The 13,614-nt window shown below is 42.6% G+C and overlaps 1 pseudogene; it reads right to left on the bottom strand.

Annotated features, from left to right (window-relative positions):
• Positions 1–7,652: 7,652 nt before the first annotated feature.
• LOC112427148 (U2 spliceosomal RNA) lies at positions 7,653–7,800 on the bottom strand (annotated as a pseudogene).
• Positions 7,801–13,614: the final 5,814 nt, after the last annotated feature.

Below are 13,614 nucleotides of genomic sequence, written 5' to 3'. Positions count from 1 at the left end.
TTATGGGAGGGCAAATTTGCAAGGCAATGTGACAATATTGAACACAATTTAAAATGCATATGCAGTAGTTACTTTGACCTTGATATTCTTCCACTAGAAATTATTCACAGATATTTATATGCATATGAAAACATATGGACAAGTCATCTTATTGTACCATGTTTGTATTAGTAAAGACTAGAAGCAACCAGAATGATGATTATGACATCAGGGCCGGGCGTGGTGGCTCACACCTGTAATCCCAGCACTTTCGGAGGCCAAGGCGGGCAGATCACATGAGGTCAGGAGTTCAAGACCAGCCTGGCCAACATGGCAAAGCCCTGTCTCTACTAAAAAATACAAAACTTAGGCCAGGCGTGGTGGTTCACACCTGTAATCCCAGCACTTTGGGAGGCCGAGGCGGGCGGATCACACAGTCAGGAGATCTAGACCATCCTGGCTAACACAGTGAAACCCCGTCTTTACTAAAAATACAAAAAAAAAAAAAAAAAATTAGCTGGATGTGGTGGTGGGTGCCTGTAATCCCAGCTACTGGGGAGGCCAAGGCAGAGAGAATTGCTTGAATCCGGGAGGCGGAAGTTGCAGTGAGCCAAGATCATGCCACTGCACTCCAGCCTGGACAAAACAGCAAGACTCTGTCTCAGAAAAAAAAGCAGGACATCAGTTAAATGAGTTATAATGTAGCAGGACAAGCCACAGACAAAACTCCTTAGACACCGAGTTAAAGAAGGAAGGGGTTTATTCGGCTGGGGGCATTGGCAAGACTCCTGTCTCAAGAGCTGAGCTCCCCAAGTGAGCAATTCCTGTCCCTTTTAAGGGCTCACAACTCTAAGCGGGTGCACGTGAGAGGGTCGTGATAGATTGAGCAAGCGGGGGTACGTGACTGGGGGCTGCATGCACTGGTAATTAGATTGGAAGAAAACAGAATAGGGATTTTCACAGTGCTTTTCTATACAATATCTGTAATCTATAGATAACATAACCGATTAAGTCAGAGGCTGATCTTTAACTACCAAGCCCAGGGTGTGGCACAGGGCTGTCTGCTTGTGGATTTCACCTCTGCCTTTTAGTTTTTACTTTTTCTTTCTTTGGAGGCAGAAACTGGGCATAAGACAATATGAGGGATGGTCTCCTCCCTTAATAATACAGCCACACTCTGGAATACTATAAAGCTGTGAAGATGAGTGAAATCTACTGGCACTGAAGTAAAGTCCTCCAAGATGTATTTGTAATGAAAATACAAAGCACAGAGCATATGTGTGTTTTCAAGGCTAATATCCAAGACAAAGTCTAGGGTCTGACTCCAGGGAAGGTAAACACATCCTCTGTCTATAACTGTATGAATGTGGTGATAGCAGCCCAATTGAATTTGTTGCCATTTCAACGTATAAATTTGGCTGTGTGGGGAGGGGGCAAAATTCAGGCCACAGTGGGGCTTTAGTCTCCCTGTCCTGGTGCACACTTTCCCCACGGAACTGAATCTGGAACCAATAGAGAACACAGAAAAAGGCAACGGGGATTATCCACTCCCTCGCGCACGCGCTCTTGGACCACAGCGCCTCTGGTTAATGACAAATAACCCTCCTCAATGTTATGTGCCTGCCCACTCGCTGCTGCCACCAACTCCAAGGTATTGCCTCCTGGCAGGGGCAGAGGAGAATAGAAAAAAGAAAGCAAAAATCAAAATGGGATTCTCTCCGCCGCTCCCTAGCAAACGTGGGGGCGCACACACATACACACACACACACACACACATCCCAGATGAGAAAGAGAAGGCTTCTGGAACACTTCCCGTCTGGACCTACTGCACGGCTTCTGAGTTTCCAGCAGCTGTCTTTGAGTCCAGGCTGGGCAATACCCAAGGGGAAAAAATATGTAAACTTTCCACCATTTTGACGGAACTTTTTTTTTCTTTTTTGGAGACAGAGTTTCGCTATGGAGTAGTGACGCAGTCTCGGCTCACTGCAGCCTCTGCCGTCTCGGTTCAAGCAATTCTCCTGGCTCAGCCTCCCGAGTAGCTGGGATTGCTGTATGTGCACCACCATGCCCGGTAACCCAGCTAATTTTTGTATTTTCAATAGAGACAGGGTTTCACCATGTTGGCCAGGCTGGTCTTGAACTCCTCACCTCAAGTCATCTACCTGCCTCGGCCCCCCAAAGTGCTGGGATTACAAATGTGAGCCACCGTGCCCGGGTGGGGCTTTTGAAGGGGTGGCCTGCCCCTCCACACCTGTGGGCGTTTCTCGTTAGGTAGAACGAGAGACTTGAGAAAAGAAATGAGACACAGAAACAAAGTATAGAGAAAGAAAAAGTGGGCCCAGGGGTCCTGCGCTCAGCATACAGAGGACCCGCGCAGGCACTGGTCTCTGAGTTCCCTCAGTATTTATTGATCATTATCTTTACCATCTTAGAAAAAGGGAAGTGGCAGGATAATAGGGAGAAGGTCAGCAGTAAGACACATGAATAAAGATCTCTGTGACATGAATAAGTTTAAGGAAAAGTGCTGTGCCTTGATATGCATATGCAAACATCTCCATAAACCTTTTTAGTGCATAAAGAGCAACGTTGCGCTAGCAAGTCCCACCTTCAGCCCTAAGGCGGTTTTCTCCTTTCTCAGTAAACAGAACATATAATCAGGTTTTACACCTAGATGTTCCATTGCCCAGGGACGGGCAGGAGACAGATGCTTTTCCCTATCTCAACTGCCAAGAGGCTTCTTTGCTCTTGTACTAGTCCTCCTCAGCACAGATCCTTCACAGGTGTCAGGCTGGGGGACGATCATGTCTTTCCCTTCCCACGAGGCCATATTTCGGACTATCGCGTGGGGAGAAACCTTGGACAATACCTAGCTTTCCCAGGCAGAGGTCCCTGCGACCTTTGGCAGTGTACGTGTCCCTGGGTGCTTGAGATTAAGAGAATGGTGATGACTTTTCACAAGCATACTGCCTTCAGGCACTTGTTTAACAAAGCACACCCTGCACAGCCCAAAATCCGTTAAACCTTGAGTCACCACAGCACATGTCTCTTGCAAGGACAAGGTTGGGGGTAGGGTCACAGATTAACAGCATCTCAAATACAGAACAAAATGGAGTCTCTTATGTGTACTTCTTTCCATATAGACACAGTAACAGTCTGATCTCTCTTTCTTTTCCCCACAGCTTTGAATTCTCATCTCTTTCCCCAGTCCACTGACTACAATTTACTTTTCAGAGTCCTTAGCCACTCTATGCCTTCTGAAAGGATCTGTAGTTGCAGCCAATGTGATCAGAAAGTACTGGGAAGATCACAGAGATGGGGGAGATCAAGAGAGACATCCCAAATAGTTGTGTATGAACTCACGGGGTTCACCCGGTGCTTGCATGTATGGATCTCACCCCAAACAGAATGCTACAGGTTTTGTGAACTCTGTTGCAGGCAGGTCTCCGCCCAGGTCACTGAATGACCTCAATTTAGTAGAAGCCAATTACAGTTTGGCCAGACTTGGGGGCACACAGGTGGGACTGATCTGAATAGCCCTGCAAATACTTTCAAAATTTTACTTGGAACCACAGCTTACACAAAGCTGGTTGAAATTTCTAACCTGAACTTCAGCTTCAAGGTTACCTGCTAAAATTAAAAACATCAACATTATTTAGCCAGACTGACAATGAAATAGAGACAAAAGACAGAAACTACTAAATTCAGGAATGAAAGAAGGAATATCACTACAGACTCCCTCCTTGACACTTTAAAAGGCTCATAAGTGAATATTATGACAAACCAAGGCATAAAAACTTGGTAACTTAGATGAAGTGGACCAATTCCTTGATACATACAAATGACCCCAATTTTCCCAAGAACAAATAGATATCCTGAATAGTTCTATATTTGGTGAAGAACTTGAATTTGTAGCTAAAAGCACCTGAAAAAGACATCTCCAGGTAGTTTCACTCACAAATTCTATCAAACATTTAAAGAAGAAATAACACCAATTCTACACAATCTCATTCAGAAAACAGAAAAGGAGAGAACACTTCCCAGTTCATTTTGTGAGGCCAACATTACCTTGATGTCAAAATCAGACAAGACAAGAAAATTACAAACCAAAGATCTTTCTTGAACATAGACCTGAATCTCAGCAAAATATTAACAAATTAAATCCACCAATATACATGCATGTGTGCATATCTTACCATGATCAAGCCAGGTTTATACCAAGAATTCAAGGATGGTTCAATATTTGAAAATCAATTAATGTAAAATCCACCATGTTAACAATCTAAAGAAGAGGCCAGGCACAGTGACTCATGCTTGTAATCCCAGCACTTTGGGAGGCTGAGGCGGGTGGATCACAAGGTCAGGAGTTTGAGACCAGCCTGGACAACATGGTGAAACCCCATCTCTACTAAAAATACAAAAATTAGCCGGGCGTGGTGGCGGGTGCCTGTTGTCCCAGCTACTTGGGAGGCTGAGGCAGAAGAATTGCTTGAACCCAGGAGGCAGAAGTTGCAGTGAGCCGAGATCACGCCACTGCACTCCAGCCTGGGCCACAAAGCAAGACTGTTTGAAAAAAAAAAAAAAAAATGCTAAAGAAAAAAATCAATCAAATAAACTGATGTAGACAAAGTATCTCACAAAATTCAATGGTCATTCTGGTAAAAGGACTCGGCAAACTGGGAATAGAAGAGAGCTTCCTTAGCCTGAATAAGGGAATCTACAAAAAAAACAAAAACAAACATCATTCTTAATGTTGAAAGATTGAACACTTTCCCTCTGAGATCAGGAACAAGACAAGGTCATTCATTCTCACCACTCCTATTCAATTGTACTAGAAGACCAGCAATAAGACAAGAAAAACAAACAAAAGACATGCATTTTAGAAGGAAAGAAATTGTATTTTTCACAGACAACATAATCGTCTATGCAGACGATTCCAAGGAATGTATAGAAAAGCTCCTAAAAATAATAAATGAGTTCAGCAAGACTGCAGGACATAATGTCAACATGTGAAAATCAATTGTATTTCAAAACACTAGCAGTAACTGATTGGATTCTGATCTGAATTCAATTGAAATTTTTTTTAAACAGCATTGACAAATCCTAAAAAACAAAATACTTGGGCATAAATCTAATAAAATATCCACGATTGATATACTGAAAACTATAAAACATTGATGAAAGAAATCAAAAAACACCTAAGCAAATGGAGAAACAGGCTGCACTTGTGGATGGTAACATTCAGTATAGTTAGGATGACAATTTCCCCAAAATGTTCTATAGATTTAACACTATTCTAATAGATATTCTATCAAGATTTTTTTTTGTAGATGCAGATAAGCTGATTCTAAAACAATTTTGAAAAATAAGAGCAGGCCAGGTGTGGTGGCTGACAACTGTAATCCCCGAGGCCAAGGCAAGCAGATCACTTGAGGCCAAGAGCTCAAGACCAGCCTGGCCAACATGGTGAAACCCCATCTGTACTAAAAATACAAAAATTATCTGGGCCTGGTGACACACACCTGTAATCCCAGCTACTTGGGTGGCTGAGGTGCTTGAATCTGGGAGGCAGAGGTTGTAGTGAGCTGAGATCGTGCCACTGCACTCCAGCCTGGGCAACAGAGTGAGACTCTATCTCAAAAAAAAAAAAAAAAAGGAAGGTTGGAAGACTCACACTACCTAATTATCAAAAGTACTATATAACTACAGTAATCAAGACTGAATAATATTGAAGAAGAGATAAGCACACAGATCAATGGATCAGAATACAAAGTCCAAAAATAGATCCACTCAAAATGGCCAATTGATTTTTGACAAGGGTCCAAAGGCAATTCAATGAAGAAAAGATAGTCTTTTCACCAAATGATGTTGAAACAACTGGACAACCAGATGCCAAAAAAACTCAGATCTAAACCTGACACTTTAAACAAAAATTAACTCAAAGTGGACCATAGATCTAAACGTAAAACTATAAAACTTCAGAAAAAAACATAAAAGAAAACTTTGCAACCTGACACTAAGCAAGGAGTTTGTAGAAAATGACACCAATACATGATCCATTAAAAAAAAAAAAAAAGTGATAAATTGAGTTTCATCAAAATTTAAACTTTTTTCTTTGCGAAAGGCTCTGTTAAGAGAATGAAAAGATATCTCTCACTGGGAGAAAATATTTGCAAATCACATATTCAACATAGAACTTATATCCAGAACAGAAAGATAGATATCAATTGTAAGAAGCTATAAGAAAACAAATGACTAATCCCAGCACTTTGGGAGGCCAAGGCAGGCAGATCACGATGTCAGGAGATTGAGACCATCCTGGCTAACATGGTGAAACGCCATCTTTACTAAAAATACAAAAGATTAGCTGGGCGCTGTGGCAGGCACCTGTAGTCCCAGCTACTCAGGAGGCTGAGGCAGGAGAATGGCGTGAACCCGGGAGACGGAGCTTGCAGTGAGCCAAGATAGCACCACTGCACTCCCGCCTGGGTGACAGAGCAAGACTCCGTCTCAAAAAATAATAATAATAATAAAAATTTTTAAAAAAGAAAACAAATGACTAATTAAAAAATGTGCAAAAGATTTGAACAGACATTTCTCCAAAGATGATATACAAATGGCCAATAAGCACAGTAAGAGATGCCCAATATCATTAGCCATTAGTGAAGCACAACTCAAAACCACCATGAGATATCACTACACACCTACTAGAGAGGCAAAAATTAAAAACAAACAAATGATAATACCAAATACCAAATATTTTTTTCTTCACAAAAGGCACTGTTAAGAGAATGAAAAGACATCTCGGCCGGGCGCGGTGGCTCACGCCTGTAATCCCAGCACTTTGGGAGGCCGACGCGGGCGGATCACAAGGTCAGGAGATCGAGACCACGGTGAAACCCCGTCTCTACTAAAAATACAAAAAATTAGCCGGGCGCGGTTGTGGGCGCCTGTAGTCCCAGCTACTCGGGAGGCTGAGGCAGGAGAATGGCGTGAACCCGGGAGGCGGAGCTTGCAGTGAGCCGAGATCGCGCCACTGCACTCCAGCCTGGGCGACAGAGCGAGACTCCGTCTCAAAAAAAAAAAAAAAAAAGACATCTCACACTGGGATTAAATATTTGCAAATCACATATTCAACATAGAACTTGTATCCAGAATAGATAGATAGACATCAATTTTAAGAAGCTGTAAGAAAACAAATGACTAATTTAAAAATGGGCAAAAGATTTGAACAGACATTCCAGTTGTGGAGCAACTGGAACTCTTACACATTGTTGGGGAGAATACAAAATAGTGTAGCTGCTCCAGAAGACAGTTTGACAATTCCTTAAAAGTTAGGCTGGGTGCAATAGCTCATGTATGTAATCTCAGCACTTTGGGAAGCTGAGGTGGGCAGATTGCTCAAGTTCAGGAGTTTGAGACCAGCCAGGGCAACATGGCGAAACCCCACCTCCACAAAATAAACAAAAATTAGCCAGACATGGTGGCATGTGCCTGGTTCCAGGTACTTGGAAGGCTGAGGTTGGAAGGTTGCTTAAGCCCGAAAGACAGAGGCTGCAGTGAGTTAAGACAGCACCACTGCATTGCAGCCTGGCAATAGGACAAGATGGCAGCTTTTACCACTTCTATTCAACATAGTATTGGAAGTCCTAGCCAAAGCAATTGGGTAAGAAAAAGAAATAAAAGGCATCTAAACTGGAAATGAAGGAGTAAATTGCCTTTTTTCCTCACATGACAAGATCTTATATGTAGAAAACCCTAAAGATTACACACACACACCTATTAGAACTGCATTTGATCTTAGCCAAAAGGCCAAGAAGTGATTCTGTTAGAATGAATGAACAAATTTAGCAAAGGTGCAGGATACAAAATCAACACACAAAAACCAGTTGTATTTCTATACATTGATAATAGACAATCTAAAATGAACATTAAGAAAACAATTCAATTTACAATAACATCAAAAAGGATAAGGCCAGGCACAGTAGCTCACACCTACTATCTGAGCACTTTGGGAGGCCAAGGTGGGAGGATTGTTTGAGGAGTTAGAGGCTGTAGTGAGCTGTGATTGTACCACTGCACTCCAGCCTGGGCAACAGAGTGAGATCCTGTCTCCAAAAAAGAAAAAAACAAAGTTAAGGTAACAGGAAAAGCAGCTTCTGTTGACCAAGATGCAGCAGATAAGCTCCCAGATGACATTAAGAAAATCACTGAGGCTGGGTGTGGTGGCTTATGCCTGTAATCCCAGCACTTTTGGAGGCAGAGGTGGACAGATCACCTGAAGTCAGGAGTTCAAGACCAGCCTGGCCAACATAGTTAAACCCCATTTCTACTAAAAACACAAGAAATTAGCCGAACTTGGTAGCAAATGCCTGTTATTCCAGCTACTTGGAAGACTGAGGTACGAGAATTGTTTGAACCTGGGAGGCGGAGGTTGCAGTGAGCCAAGATGGCACCACTGCATTCCAGCCTTAGTAACAGCGAGACTCTGTCTCAAAAAAAAAAAAAAAAAAAAGAACTGATGAGAAAGGATATCTGCCTGAGCAGGTTTTTATGCAGATGAAAGTGCCCTGTTCTGGAAAATAAAATGCCAAAAAGAACATTTATTAGTAAGGAAGAGAAGGGAGCACCAGGAATTAAGGTAGGAAGGGATGGGCTAACTCTACTGCTTTGTGCAAATGCAGTCAGGTTTGTGATCATGACTGCCTTTATCCATAAAGCTGCTAACCTCTGAGCCTTGAACAGAAAAGATAAACACCAGCTGCTGGTCTTTTGTTTGTACAACAATAAGGCCTAGACAACGAGAACCCTTTTTCTGGATGCGTCTCATCGATGCTTTGTCCCTGAACTCAGGAAGTAACTTGATAGTAAGGAACTGCCTTTTAAAGTTCTCTTAATATTGGACAATGCCCCTGGCCACCCAGAACACCATGAGGTCAACACTTGGAGTTGTCTACTTGTCCCCAAGCATAAGGTCTATAATTCAGCCTCCAGATCAGGGGATCATAAGGACCTGCAAGGCTCATTACACACAATAGTCTATGGAAAGGATTGTCAGTGCTATGGAAGAAAACCCAGACAGAGAGACTATCATGAAAGTCAGGAAGGATCGCACCATTGAACATGCCATCATTGTTATGGAAAAAACTGTGAAAGCCTAAATAAATAAATAAATAATAAAAATTAAAAGCTGTGAAAGCCATCAAGCCCAAAACAAAAAAGGTGGGGAGGGTGTGGGTGGAGGGTTTCAAGATATGGATCTTGGGGAAATTAAAGAGCTAATAGATGCCACACCAGAGGAATTAATAGAAGACAGCTTGATGGAGATGAGTGCTTCTGAACCAGTGCCAGATCATGAGGAAGAAGACATAAAAGAATCATTACTAGAAAAGAAATTAACATTAGACAGTCTGACAGAAGGTTTCTCATTATTCATGACTGCTTTTTACTTCTTTTACATGGACCCTTCCATGATATGGGCACAAAAACTACAGCAAATGGTAGAAGAGGCATTGGTAGCATATAGAAATATTTTTAGAGAAATGAACAAAAAAGTCAGAAATAAATTACATTGCATTTCTGTGGTTTCACTGAGTGTGTCCACTTCTCCTGCCTCCCCTTCCACCTCCTCTGCCTCTGCCACTTCTGAGACAGCAAAAACAACCTTCCTCTTCCTCCTCCTCCTCCTCAGCCTACTCAACAGGAAGTGAAGAGGATGAAGACCTTTGTGATGACACACTTCCGCTTAATGAACAGTGAATGTGTTTTCTCTTCCTTATGATTTTTAAATAGCATTTTCTTTACTCTAATTTACTTCATTAAGAATATAGCTCGGGCACAGTGGCTCACACCTGTACTCCCAGCACTTTGGGAGGCCGAGGTGGGTAGATCACCTGAGGATGGGAGTTCAAGACCAGCCTGGCCAACATGGTGAAACCCTGTCTCTACTAAAAATACAAAAATTAGCCAGGCGTGATGGTGCAAGCCTGTAATCCCAGCTACTTGGGAGGCTGAGGCGGGAGAATCGCTTGAACCTGGGCGGCGGAGGTTGCAGTGAGTCCAGATTGTGCCACTACACTCCACCCTGGGTGACAGAGCAAGACTCTGAATTAAAAAAAAAAAAAAAAAGTAGTATACAATAGATATAACATACAAAATGTGTTAATTGTGTTATTGTAAAATTTCTAGTCAACAGTAAGCTATTTGTAGTTAAACTTCGGGGGAGTCAAAAATGACACATGGATTTCTGAGTGCAAGGAGGATCAATGCCCCTGATTCTTCAAGTTCAAGGGCCAACTATGTACAAAAATCAACTCAAAATGTATCATAGACCTAAATATAGGAGGTAATATTATAAAACCCTGGGAAGAAAACATATGGGAGCAGCTCCATGACATCTAACTTAATAATTTCTCACATATGACACCAAAAACACAGGCAATAAAACAAAAAAATAGTTAAATTGGACTTTACCAAAATTTAAAAATGTGTGCAACAAAGGACACTATCAACAGAGTAAAAATGCAACCCAAGGAATAAGAGAAAATAATTATATCTGATAAACAATTAATATCTAGAATATATATGGAGAGAACTTCTACAATTCATAGCAGAAAAAAAACTATTTAAAAATGGACAAAGGACTTGAATAGACATTTCTCCAAGGAAGATATGCAAATGGCTGATAAGCACGTGAAAAAATATTCAGTATCACTAATCATTAGGGACACAAAAATCAAAATTACAATGAGGTATCACTGCAAACACACTACGATGGCTATTATCTAAAACACACATATACATGGCCGGGCATGGAGATTCATGCCTGTAATCCCAGCACTTTGGGAGGTCAAGGCAGGTAGATCACTTGAGGCCAGGAATTCGAGACCAACCTGGCCAACATAGTGAAACCCCATCTCTATCAAAAATACAAAAACTAGCTGGGCATGGTGGCGCATGCCTGTGGTCCAAGTTATTTGGGGGGGAGTGGGGGCGCTGAGGCATGAGAATTGCTTGAACCTAGGAGGCAGAGGCTGCAGTGAGCCAAGATCACACCATTGTACTACAGCCTGGGCAACAGAGTGAGACTCCATCTCAAAAAGTAAATAATTAATTTTTTGAAAATAAAAAACACATAAAGGAACAAAACAGAAAATAATAAGTGTTGTTGAGGATGTGGAGAAATTGAAAGGTTTTGTTTTGTGTGTTCTGACTCTTCCACTGACCAGTTACCCCAACCAGTCCACCCCATCTCTCTCTCCCTTTCCTTGGGCCTTTCTATTTCTTGAGACACAACAATATTGAAATTAGGCAAGGTGTGGTGGCTCACACCTGTAATCCCAGCACCTTGGGAGGCCGAGGTGGGAGGATTGTGTGAGCCTGGGAGGTCAAGGCCACAGTGAGCCATGATTGTGCTACTGCACTCCAGGCTGGGCAACAAAGCAAGACCCTGTCTCCAAGAAAAAAAGAAGAAAAAAAACTAAGCCAAATACTAACCCTAAAATAGTCTCAAAAGTGTTCAAGTGATAGGAAGAGTCATACATTTCTCATTTTAAATCAAAACCTAGAAATAATTAAGTTTAGTAAGGAAAGCATGTCAAAAGCCAAGATAGGGTGAAAGATAGGTCCCTTGCATCAAACAGCCAAATTATAAATGATAGAAAAAGCTCTTGAAGGAAATTAAAAGTGCTACTCCAGTGAACACACAAATGACAAGAAAGCAAAAACAGCCTTTTGCGAATGTGGAGAAAGTTTGCATGGTCTGGATAGATCAAACCAGCCACAATATTCCCTTAAGCCAAAGCCTAATCCGGAGCAATTCTTCAGTTCCATGAAGGTTCAGAGAGTAAGGAAGCTGCAGAAGAAAAGTTGAAAGCTAGCAGAGGTTGGTTCATGAGGTTTAAGGAAAAAAGCTGTCTCCATAACATAAAAGTGCAATGTGAAGTAGCAAGTGCTACTAGAGAAGCGGCAGCAAGTTCTCCAGAAGATCTAGCTAAGATCATTGATGAAGGTGGCTACACTAAACAATAGATTTCCCATGTGGATGAAACAGGCTTCTGTTGGAAAGAAGATGCCATCTAGTACTATCATAGCTAGAGAGGAGAAATCAACGCTTGGTTTCAGAGCTTCAGAGGACAGGCCGACTTGTTTGTTTTTGAGACAGGGTCTCACTCTGTTGCCCAGGCTGGAGTGCAGTGGCACAGTCATGGCTCACTGCAGCCTTGACCTCCTGGGCTCAAGTGTTATCCTCCTGCCTCAGCCTCCCACATAGATGGAACCACATGCCCAGCTAATTTTTAAAAATGTTTTTGTAGAATCAGGGTCTCCCTACATTGCCAGGCTGGTCTCATCTGGGCTCAAGTAATCTTCCTGCCTCAGCCTGCCAAAGTGCTGGGATTACAGGCATGAGCCACCATGTCCAGCCCAGGCTGACTCCTCTGTTAGGGGCTAAAGCTGCTGGTGACTTTCAGTTGAAGCCAATGCTCATTTATCATTCCTAAGCTCCTAGAGCCCTTAAAAAATTCCACTCTGCCTGTGCTTTAATAAACAGACAAAGCCTGGATGACAGCACATCCATTTACAGCATGGTTTACTGAATATCTTTTTTTTTTTTTTTTTTTTTTTTTGAGACGGAGTCTCACGCTGTTGCCCAGGCTGGAGTGCAGTGGCGCGATCTCGGCTCACTGCAAGCTCCGCCTCCTCGGTTCACGCCATTCTCCTGCCTCAGCCTCCTGAGTAGCTAGGACTACAGGCGCCCGCCGCCGCGCCCGGCTAATTTTTTTTTGTATTTTTAGTAGAGACGGGGTTTCACTGTGGTCTCGATCTCCTGACCTTGTGATCCGCCCGCCTCGGCCTCCCAAAGTGCTGGGATTACAGGCTTGAGCCACCGCGCCCGGCCGGTTTACTGAATATCTTAAGCCTACTGTTGAGACCTACTGCTCAGAAAAAAGATCCCTTTCAAAAGATTAGTGCTTATTGACAGTGCACACGATCACTGGAGATGTGTAAGACGTACAAAAACATTAACGTGTTGTTTTCATGTCTGCTAACCCTACAGCCATTCTGCAGCCATTCAAGAAGTAATTTCAACTTTCAAGTTTTATTATTTAAGAAATACACTTCATGCCGGGTAAGGTGGCTCACGCCTATAATCCCAGAACTTTGGAAGGCCGAGGAGGATCGCTTGGGCCCAGGAGTTTGAGACCAGCCTGGGCAACATGGCGAGACCCCATCTCTACAAAACATTTAAAAATAAGCCAGGTGTTGTGGTGCATGTCTGTGGTCCTGAGGTGGCATACACCTGAGGAAGCTCAGGCTGGAGGATTGCTTGAGTCCAGGAGGTTGAGACTGCAGTGAGCTGTGATCATGCCACTGCACTCCAGCCAGGGTGACAGAATGAGACTCAAAAAAAAAAAAAAAAGAAGAAATGCACTTCATAAGGCTTCAGCTGCCATAGAGAGTGATTCCTCTGATGGATCTTGTAAATTGAAAACCTTTCAGAAAGAATTCACCAGTGTAGATGCCATTCACAACCTTTGTGATTCATGGGAGGAGGTCAAAATATTAACATGAACAGAAGTTTGGAAGAAGTTGATTCTCACCTACACGAATGACTTTGAGGGGTCCAAGACTTCGGTG

Source organism: Macaca nemestrina, chromosome 2 (genome assembly GCF_043159975.1).
Source record: "Macaca nemestrina isolate mMacNem1 chromosome 2, mMacNem.hap1, whole genome shotgun sequence".
In the NCBI taxonomy this organism is placed as follows: Eukaryota; Metazoa; Chordata; class Mammalia; order Primates; family Cercopithecidae; genus Macaca; species Macaca nemestrina.
This window is presented reverse-complemented; position numbering and strand designations above follow the sequence as displayed.